Source organism: Lampetra planeri, chromosome 12, assembly GCF_965212315.1.
Source record: "Lampetra planeri chromosome 12, kcLamPlan1.2.h2, whole genome shotgun sequence".
In the NCBI taxonomy this organism is placed as follows: domain Eukaryota; kingdom Metazoa; phylum Chordata; class Hyperoartia; order Petromyzontiformes; family Petromyzontidae; genus Lampetra; species Lampetra planeri.
Genome location: NC_136118.1, coordinates 14,982,009 through 14,991,670, shown reverse-complemented (window position 1 = coordinate 14,991,670; position 9,662 = coordinate 14,982,009).

The following is a 9,662-nucleotide window of genomic DNA, read 5'->3' as shown; positions in this document are numbered from 1 at the left end:
CCACCTCAGCCCAATCGCGTCAAACCGCGGCGATTAAGCCAATGGGAGGCGATGCAACACGCAGCCGCGCACACGTGGGGGCACGCGCACGCCAATCGGATACGCCCCACCCGTCGGGACACGCCCTCCTCAGGGCATGACCCCGCCTCCTGCACCCCCCCCCCTCACCCGCTGGAAGCCCCCCCCCCTCCACACGCGCTGTGCCCTGTGCCGCCATGTATTGACACGCCCATTTCGCGCGACCCCCCCCCCCCGTGTATGGGAATAGCGCTGCCTCATAAACACGCCCCCCCGGGTAGACCACGCCCCCGGGTAGGCCATGCCCTCGGGTAGACCACGCCCCCCCGGGTAGACCACGCCCCCCGGATAGACCACGCTCCCCCGGGTAGACCACGCCCATGCACGTGCCTAAGGAGCCCTCTGGCCAAGACGAGGAGTTGGTAACAGAACCAGAATATTTATTCCGACTGCAGGAGGAATCCGATGAGCTATAAAGCTCTTCTTCACAACACGCACATACCACACTAAACCATCCCCATCCTACCAGGCAGAGCCCACTGAAGTATTAACTTGTTTTTGGGGAAGCGATCTGGCCATAAATGATAGCTCAGCAAAGTGGCCCATTATTTGGACATTTATAGCACCAAATAATCTCATCTCAGTGCATGGGTCAACCCAGCGAGTTATCACAACAACAACAATGATGATGATGAAACATGGTTTGGTGATTCTGCGGCGTTGGCAGCGGTGCACAAGCAGAATCACATTCGACAATAACACTACTTTCGAGAAAAAGTAGGCGACGTTTCGGGCAATGGCCCTATTTATAGCACATAAATGGTAAGAATGACAATTTGTATAGCGCCGTAACATGGCAAGCCATTCCAAGGGCGCTGAAAATTAAGGATGTACAGATTCATATATATGCATAGATTCGTATAGTCTGACTAATACATGACATTTAATGACTGATAAAGGTGGCAGGGATAAAGGCACAGCCCTGCAAGTGCTCGCTCACGGCATTGCTGGCGGAAGGGCCTCCAGCGAGCCCCTCGAGAAGATCCGTGGTCTACTCTCCCACGCTGGCCACACGTCTTGGAAGAGGTTGGAGTACCCACATTTTAACCCACCAAACTGGACCTGATGGTCGACTAGCCGTGTGGCACCCATTGAGACTGCTGGGTGGAGGCTGGGGGTGGAGTTTAAGAGAACCTGCACATTGTTTTAACTGGCGCACCCGGAGATCGAACTGGCGACCGTTGCATTGCAAGTACAGTGTGAAGCCCATTGTACAGGACTACGGCAGCGCCGCGTGTGGTCAGATCAGCGCTTAATTTGAGCCGGAATGGAGCAGGGGAACACCAGTGACGATGATCTAAACCGGTCCTGGTCCTCCCCTAGATCGACTCAGCCTCAAATGGCGTGGTGCTGGCCGCCCACCCCCTAGTGCGCCGTGCCGGCCTCCATAGGTGCTCGCTCACAGCACTTGCCCCAACAATCTGCTAGAGGCTGTACGGGGGATCTTTGTCTCTGCACCGAGAGCCGCCGCCACTTGCACCCCTCCCGGCCCCGCCTGCTGCTACGTGCGGCCACGCACGACGGACGTCCTCCTCCCAGAGCCCCGAGGCAGAGAAAGTTCGGCGCAGTCGTCGTTTCTCGCAATCTCCACATCTCGCGCCCCAAACGCGGCGCGTGGGTCGACTGGCATCGACTCGCGCGGACCGCTTCCCCGTTGTAGAGAGCCCAAGGAGCTGGGGCAACTTCTCAGCCCAGTGGGCAATTTATTATGAAAAAGTCCTCCAATTCAGGAGACATCTCTCTCTCTGGTTGTAATCTCCAGCGAAACGTCGTACACAATTGTCAAAGGTATGCTTGCAGTTTCGACTTAACCGTTTTGCTGGAAAAACAAATCAATTGGCACATTTGCCCACGTGACAACTTGAATTGTGCGGCTGTCGGGTGATGAAGGTGCATAACGCTAATTGACGTGAGACTCAGACGACGATCTAAGCAAAATACACCAATTATAAATCATGATATTGGTCGCTAAGGGCCTACGTATAAGTGAACAGAATACTGCTTAAATCGATTTGAAGATGATTGTTCCAGCAATCATGAAATGATGGTTGTGGAAATTGTATTCATGTCTCTGTATGCTTTCATCTTTAAGGCTCAGTGTCAAGCAAACCGCACGTATTGTACGGCCATTACACGCCGCAGTGTTAACCAGGGCGGCCTGCCGGAAAAGAAGCGCGAACCTCTGCAACAAGCGGCGGCCGCGCCACCGCTGGGCCGCGCCACCGCTGGGCCGCGCCACCGCTGGGCCGCGCCACCGCTGGGCCGCGCCACCGCTGGGCCACGCCACCGCTGGGCCACGCCACCGCTGGGCCACGCCACCGCTCCGTCAGAACCAGGATGAGATAGCGGGGGGGGGGGGGGGCAGAGAGTTCAGAGGGGAAAATCCCAGAGACGAAGCAGAGAGACATCGGGCAGCAGGGACCTCTGAGTCGGCGAAACTATCAGAGAACGTGACGGAAGGGAGGAATGTGAAAAGTCACAACGCTGTTGAAAGGCGGCATCGAAGGCGAGCGATATTATCGTCGAGATGTCGAAATAATGACGCTGGTGGGTGACGGAGGAAGCGCTGTGACGTGAATTCGAGTGGAATAGGGAAGCGTTGCTCCAGACCTGGGAAGGTGTCGTCATCACAGCGTGGCACCCACAAGAATTGACGGAGTGGGGCGGCCCTGGAGGCGTCTTCACGAGCAGTCCGGGGTTACAAAAGGGAATTATTGACTTGGAATATCGTACAAATATCACAAAGCATGACCCAAACATCAAAGGTTAATTATCTGCATCATGCAAATACATGGGGAGCTCAACCCGGGCGTTATGGATAGTTGAATAAGACTCGCGTACTGCTGCTGCTGCATTGAAGCAGTGCTTATACGGGAGATTCACTCCGCACTTTCAGAGCGTAGTGGGGCCAGGCTTAGCTTGGCCACTCTGAAAACAAGTACACATTTGCACAGCTGCTAGATTTGGTAGCGTGCTATTAAATATATTTGTACAAGTTATACCATCTACTGCGGCAAATAGGAGTCCTCCATCAGCGGATGACAAAGCCTTCCGCAGATCGATGCTTGCCGCAGATGAGAGGGCCGAGGAAGAGTGCAGCTCCGCGTCCTGTGTGCCACGTGCACGACTCGGAGTCTGCCGCGTGAACCCACGGCAGGATTGCCGCAGGGACCTCACTGCAGCCGCTGAGATATTGTGTCCACGGCAAGGCACTTGCACTTCCCATCATCTAGACCACACATCTACAATGTGTTGGGGATAACGGTAGAATGTGGATCGGCTGGCCTTTGAGATAAAAGATTGAGAGATAAGCAGAGTTCTACTTGAATAGTTGTTTCTACTATTTGCACACGTGTGCAAAATAGGTGAGTTAGAGACGGGAAGGATGGTGGAAGTGGATCTTTGACGCCACAAACATTAACGCGTTAAACTCGACACAGGAGGAATACATCACAGGGCCTTTTAAAGCCGACGGGAGTCGGCACTTCATGAATGTCCATTGATTTGTATCGGTGCTGGCAGTGAGTCGCAGTTGGAGTCTCGGTAGAGCTCTCAGCGAGAGAGTGCGCCTAGTACAGTGGCACGGCAGCTCGTGGCCGACATCGCCACCCGTTGTGAGAATCAGAACAATCCGATCTGTGAGATGCGATTTGCCTGAACGACGTCACTATCTAACATTACTCATTAACATTTAGATTTAACTCTACGACATGTCACGGACATAACAGTCCTGTCAAACACAGCTGCCATGTCACCAAACGGCGAGATACATCCTGTGCTGAGTCACGATATCCATGTTAACGCGCAGCCTCCAGTGGCGTTGTTGTTGTTGTGCGACGGGACACGATGAGCGGCTCCCGCAGGATCACACGCGGTGTGCCAGGACACTGTGTGCAGGCTGCTGCTGATGATGCTGATGATGATGCTGATGATGCTGATGCTGCTGATGCTGCTGGAGTGCGAGAGAGCCCCCGTGGTGGTGGTGGTGCTGATGGTGGTGGTGCTGATGATGGTGGTGCTGATGGTGGTGGTGCTGTTGTTACTGGTCAGGGCGGGTGGCTGCGTGGCGGCGTCACAGGGAAGGGTGACAGCACGCAGACCGGGGGGGGGGGGTGCAGGGTGAGGCCACACCGCTCACCAACGCTCACCCCTCAAGAACACCTCTCACTCTCACTCATAGTCGCCTACAGCGCTCACGGCCACTCACCACCATTCACCAGCACTGTTTAAACATGCTCACCAGCACTCGCCACTCACTCACCATTCACCAGCACTCGCCACTCACTCACCATTCACCAGCACTCGCCACTCACTCACCATTCACCAGCACTCGCCACTCACTCACCATTCACCAGCACTCGCCACTCACCACCATTCACCAGCACTCGCCACTCACTCACCACTCGCCACTCACTCACCATTCACCAGCACTCGCCACTCACTCACCATTCACCAGCACTCGCCACTCACTCACCACTCACCAGCACTGTTTAAACATGCTCACCATGCACCGGCACTCGCCACTCACTCACCATTGACCAGCACTGTTTAAACATGCTCACCATGCACCGGCACTCGCCACTCACTCACCATGCACACTGCTCAACACGCACCGCTCATAAACGCTCACCGACACTCTGAAGCACCAGCTCACCACTCGTTCACTAACACTCACCCTTCACCAGCTGGACACTCAACGCGTTATCGTGCCACTCGCTAAGCCCGCCTCTTACTGAAGTGAGAACCCCAAATCCCCGCTGCGTTCGTTTTAGGGGATTCACTTCCACTCGTCGTAATGGCAATGCCATAGTCATGGCATTGAGTAAAACAAAACATCTTCACAAGTCACCCGTTGAGCCTGACATTTACAGATGGAAATGAAATGTGCTACAATACGCATGGTTGTATATTTACGGAATTACCATTTTACTGGCATTGTTTTGATACTTCAATGCAGGGTAGTGGATGTAGGGGGTACACACACGGTGATTTTAAGGTGGCTTTAAAGAAGTAATAGTCAATTGATGGAAGGCGAAAGATCCCCAGCAGGGCGGTGATGGGGCCGTGAGGCTTCCCGCACGCTTCGTGATCACCACCCACCAGAGGTGGGACAAAGTCATTGTTATGCAAGTCCAAGTCGAGTCGCAAGTCATCAAATTCATGACTCGAGTCTGACTCGAGTCCAAGTCACATGACTCGAGTCCACATCTCATAGGTGGGACAAAGTCATTGTTATGCAAGTCCAAGTCGAGTCGCAAGTCATCAAATTCATGACTCGAGTCTGACTCGAGTCCAAGTCACATGACTCGAGTCCACACCTCTGCCACCCACCCAGCCCGGCCGGCCGGCCGAGCCTCCCACTCTGTGGTTTGGGTGTTGAGGCGGCTCGCTGCTGTGCACTGCCCATCAGAGGTGACGAGATGTGGCGTGGGCCGCGTGGGCCGCGTGGGCGCGGTACGGGCCACTCACTGGGTCCGAAGGGCGAGAGGCACCGTGGGCCCTCTGGTGGTGTCACACCTCGACAATGTGTGACCTCGCCAACGCTGATGCGGGACCACTCACGGATATTGATTTCCAGAGAGCCGCTGCCGCCGCTGCTGCTTCCAAACACAAGTCGTCGTATTCGCGTCCAAGACGACCAGCTCATGCGGTTAGCGGCAGCGCCAATGTGTCAAGTTGGCATTGCCAGAAGAGCGGCCTGGGGGCATGCTGACGTGACCACACACGAGCACGCTCACGTGACCACACACGAGCACGATGACGTGACCACACACGGGCACGCTCACGTGACCACACACGGGCACGCTGACGTGACACACACACGGGCACGCTCACGTGACCACACACGGGCACGCTCACGTGACCACACACGGGCACGCTCACGTGACCACACACGGGCACGCTGACGTGACCACACACGGGCACGCTCACGTGACACACACACGGGCACGCTCACGTGACACACACACGGGCACGCTGACGTGACACACACACGGGCACGCTCACGTGACACACACACGGGCACGCTCACGTGACCGCACACGGGCACGCTCACGTGACCGCACACGGGCACGCTCACGTGACCGCACACGGGCACGCTGACATGACCACACACGGGCACGCTGACGTGACACACACGGGCACGCTCACGTGACCACACACGGGCACGCTCACGTGACACACACACGGGCACGCTGACGTGACACACACACGGGCACGCTCACGTGACACACACACGGGCACGCTCACGTGACACACACACGGGCACGCTCACGTGACACACACACGGGCACGCTGACGTGACACACACACGGGCACGCTCACGTGACCACACACGGGCACGCGGACGTGACACACACACGGGCACGATGACGTGACCACACACGGGCACGCTCACGTGACCACACACGGGCACGCTGACGTGACACACACACGGGCACGCTCACGTGACCACACACGGGCACGCTCACGTGACCACACACGGGCACGCTGACGTGACACACACACGGGCACGCTCACGTGACCACACACGGGCACGCTGACGTGACACACACACGGGCACGCTGACGTGACACACACACGGGCACGCTCACGTGACCACACACGGGCACGCTCACGTGACACACACACGGGCACGCGGACGTGACACACACACGGGCACGATGACGTGACCACACACGGGCACGCTCACGTGACCACACACGGGCACGCTGACGTGACACACACACGGGCACGCTCACGTGACCACACACGGGCACGCTCACGTGACCACACGCGGGCACGCTCACGTGACCACACACGGGCACGCTGACGTGACACACACACGGGCACGCTCACGTGACCACACGCGGGCACGCTCACGTGACCACACACGGGCACGCTGACGTGACACACACACGGGCACGCTCACGTGACCACACGCGGGCACGCTCACGTGACCACACACGGGCACGCTGCCACCCCTGAGCGCGCGTGCGAACTGGCACTCCCGGCCTGCCACGAGGCGCGTGGTGACGCACGCGCTGTGGACTCGCAGTGCTCACGCAGTCACCCCCACAGGCAATGATGACACCACCGACGATGGCGATGCTGCTGCTGCTGCGCATTGCTGGCATCAGGCGATGGCAGCTGGCTCTTGTTTATCCCCAGCAGACCCCCTGGCGTCACGGCCTCTGGGTGGGGGTGGGGGCTGAACTCGCGCGGAGGCAGCGCGCCTCGCAGCGCCACGTCTGGGAATCGCTGCCTCTGTGAGCTCGTCCAAGCCAGGGGCCACTTGCTGCAGCGTGATGCCGGCAGGTAGCCGTGGCAGTAGTAAAGCAGCACAGGGGACTTGAGAGTTTACATCGAAAACTGTTAAACGCCGAATCAACCAAATGAGCGTGAGGCTGAACACGCTGCTCGAGAATGGCAATGTCCAGCTCCGTACAGTTTTGAAGCCGAGATCGGCAGTTAAATAGTTTAAAAAAGGTTTGGGAAAGATTACAAAACATCCCGCTCTGGTGTATGATGGGTGTGATGGTGTATGATGAGTGTGTAATGGGAATGAGTAAGATGGTGTGTGATGGGTATCATGAGTGTGATAAGTGGTTGTGTGTGATGGGTGTGATGAGTGTGGTTGTGTGTGATGGGTGTGATGACTGTGGTTGTGTATGATGAGTGTGGTTGTGTATGATGAGTGTGGTTGTGTGTGATGGGTGTGATGACTGTGGTTGTGTATGATGACTGTGGTTGTGTATGATGAGTGTGGTTGTGTGTGATGGGTGTGATGACTGTGGTTGTGTATGATGAGTGTGGTTGTGTATGATGAGTGTGGTTGTGTGTGATGGGTGTGATGACTGTGGTTGTGTATGATGACTGTGGTTGTGTATGATGAGTGTGGTTGTGTGTGATGGGTGTGATGACTGTGGTTGTGTGTGATGGGTGTGATGAGTGTGGTTGTGTATGATGAGTGTGGTTGCGTGTGATGGGTGTGATGACTGTGGTTGTGTGTGATGACTGTGGTTGTGTGTGTGATGAGTGTGGTTGTGTGTGATGGGTGTGATGACTGTGGTTGTGTGTGATGGGTGTGGTTGCGTGTGATGGGTGTGATGACTGTGGTTGTGTGTGATGGGTGTGATGACTGTGGTTGTGTGTGATGGGTGTGATGAGTGTGGTTGTGTATGATGAGTGTGGTTGCGTGTGATGGGTGTGATGACTGTGGTTGTGTATGATGACTGTGGTTGTGTGTGATGGGTGTGATGAGTGTGGTTGTGTGTGATGACTGTGATGAGTGTGGTAGTGTGTGATGGGTGTGATGACTGTGGTTGTGTATGATGAGTGTGGTTGCGTGTGATGGGTGTGATGAGTGTGGTTGTGTATGATGAGTGTGGTTGTGTGTGATGGGTGTGATGAGTGTGGTTGTGTGTGATGACTGTGATGAGTGTGGTAGTGTGTGATGGGTGTGATGACTGTGGTTGTGTATGATGAGTGTGGTTGCGTGTGATGGGTGTGATGAGTGTGGTTGTGTATGATGAGTGTGGTTGTGTGTGATGGGTGTGATGAGTGTGGTAGTGTATGATGAGTGTGGTTGTGTGTGATGGGTGTGATGAGTGTGGTTGTGTATGATGAGTGTGGTTGTGTGTGATGGGTGTGATGACTGTGGTTGTGTATGATGAGTGTGGTTGTGTGTGATGGGTGTGATGACTGTGGTTGTGTATGATGACTGTGGTTGTGTATGATGACTGTGGTTGTGTATGATGAGTGTGGTTGTGTGTGATGGGTGTGATGAGTGTGGTTGTGTATGATGACTGTGGTTGTGTGTGATTGGTGTGATGACTGTGGTTGTGTATGATGACTGTGGTTGTGTATGATGAGTGTGGTTGTGTGTGATGGGTGTGATGAGTGTGGTTGTGTGTGGTAGTGTGTGATGGGTGTGATGAGTGTGGTTGTGTGTGGTAGTGTGTGATGGGTGTGATGAGTGTGGTAGTGTGTGATGGGTGTGATGAGTGTGGTAGTGTGTGATGGGTGTGATGAGTGTGGTTGTGTGTGGTAGTGTGTGATGGGTGTGATGAGTGTGGTAGTGTGCGGGTGATTGCGGGCGCGTGGGGGAGTGCGCGAGCAAGAAGGCCCTCCAGGCTTTCCCGCTGCTGCCCCCTGCACGCTGCCCGGTACAGATGCGAGTCGCCCTCCTCCGCTTCCTCCACCTCCTCCTCCACCACCTCCACCTCTTCCACGACCACCACCACCTCCTCTTCCACCACCACCATCTCCACCTCCTCCTCCTGAGGCGACTATGGCCGCGTAGTGAAGTGCCTCAATGTGTAAGATCACCTCCTATTGTCACCAATAAATGTCTGTCCGTCCCGCGCGTGACGTCACGCCACATGGGGCACCCCCCCCCCCCCCCCATTAATAATCATGAGCTGAACAATTTTTCGATTGAATTTTTCAGATTTACTGCAATATCACCCGTAATTTATATTTGCTGCTTCTCGAACATTATTAAAAGTGACCGCTATTACTTACGTTGAACTTTTTTCGCACCGTACGTAGCCAACCGTGACACTCGGTTGGCTAAGGAAGTTAATATAACTCGCGTATATTAA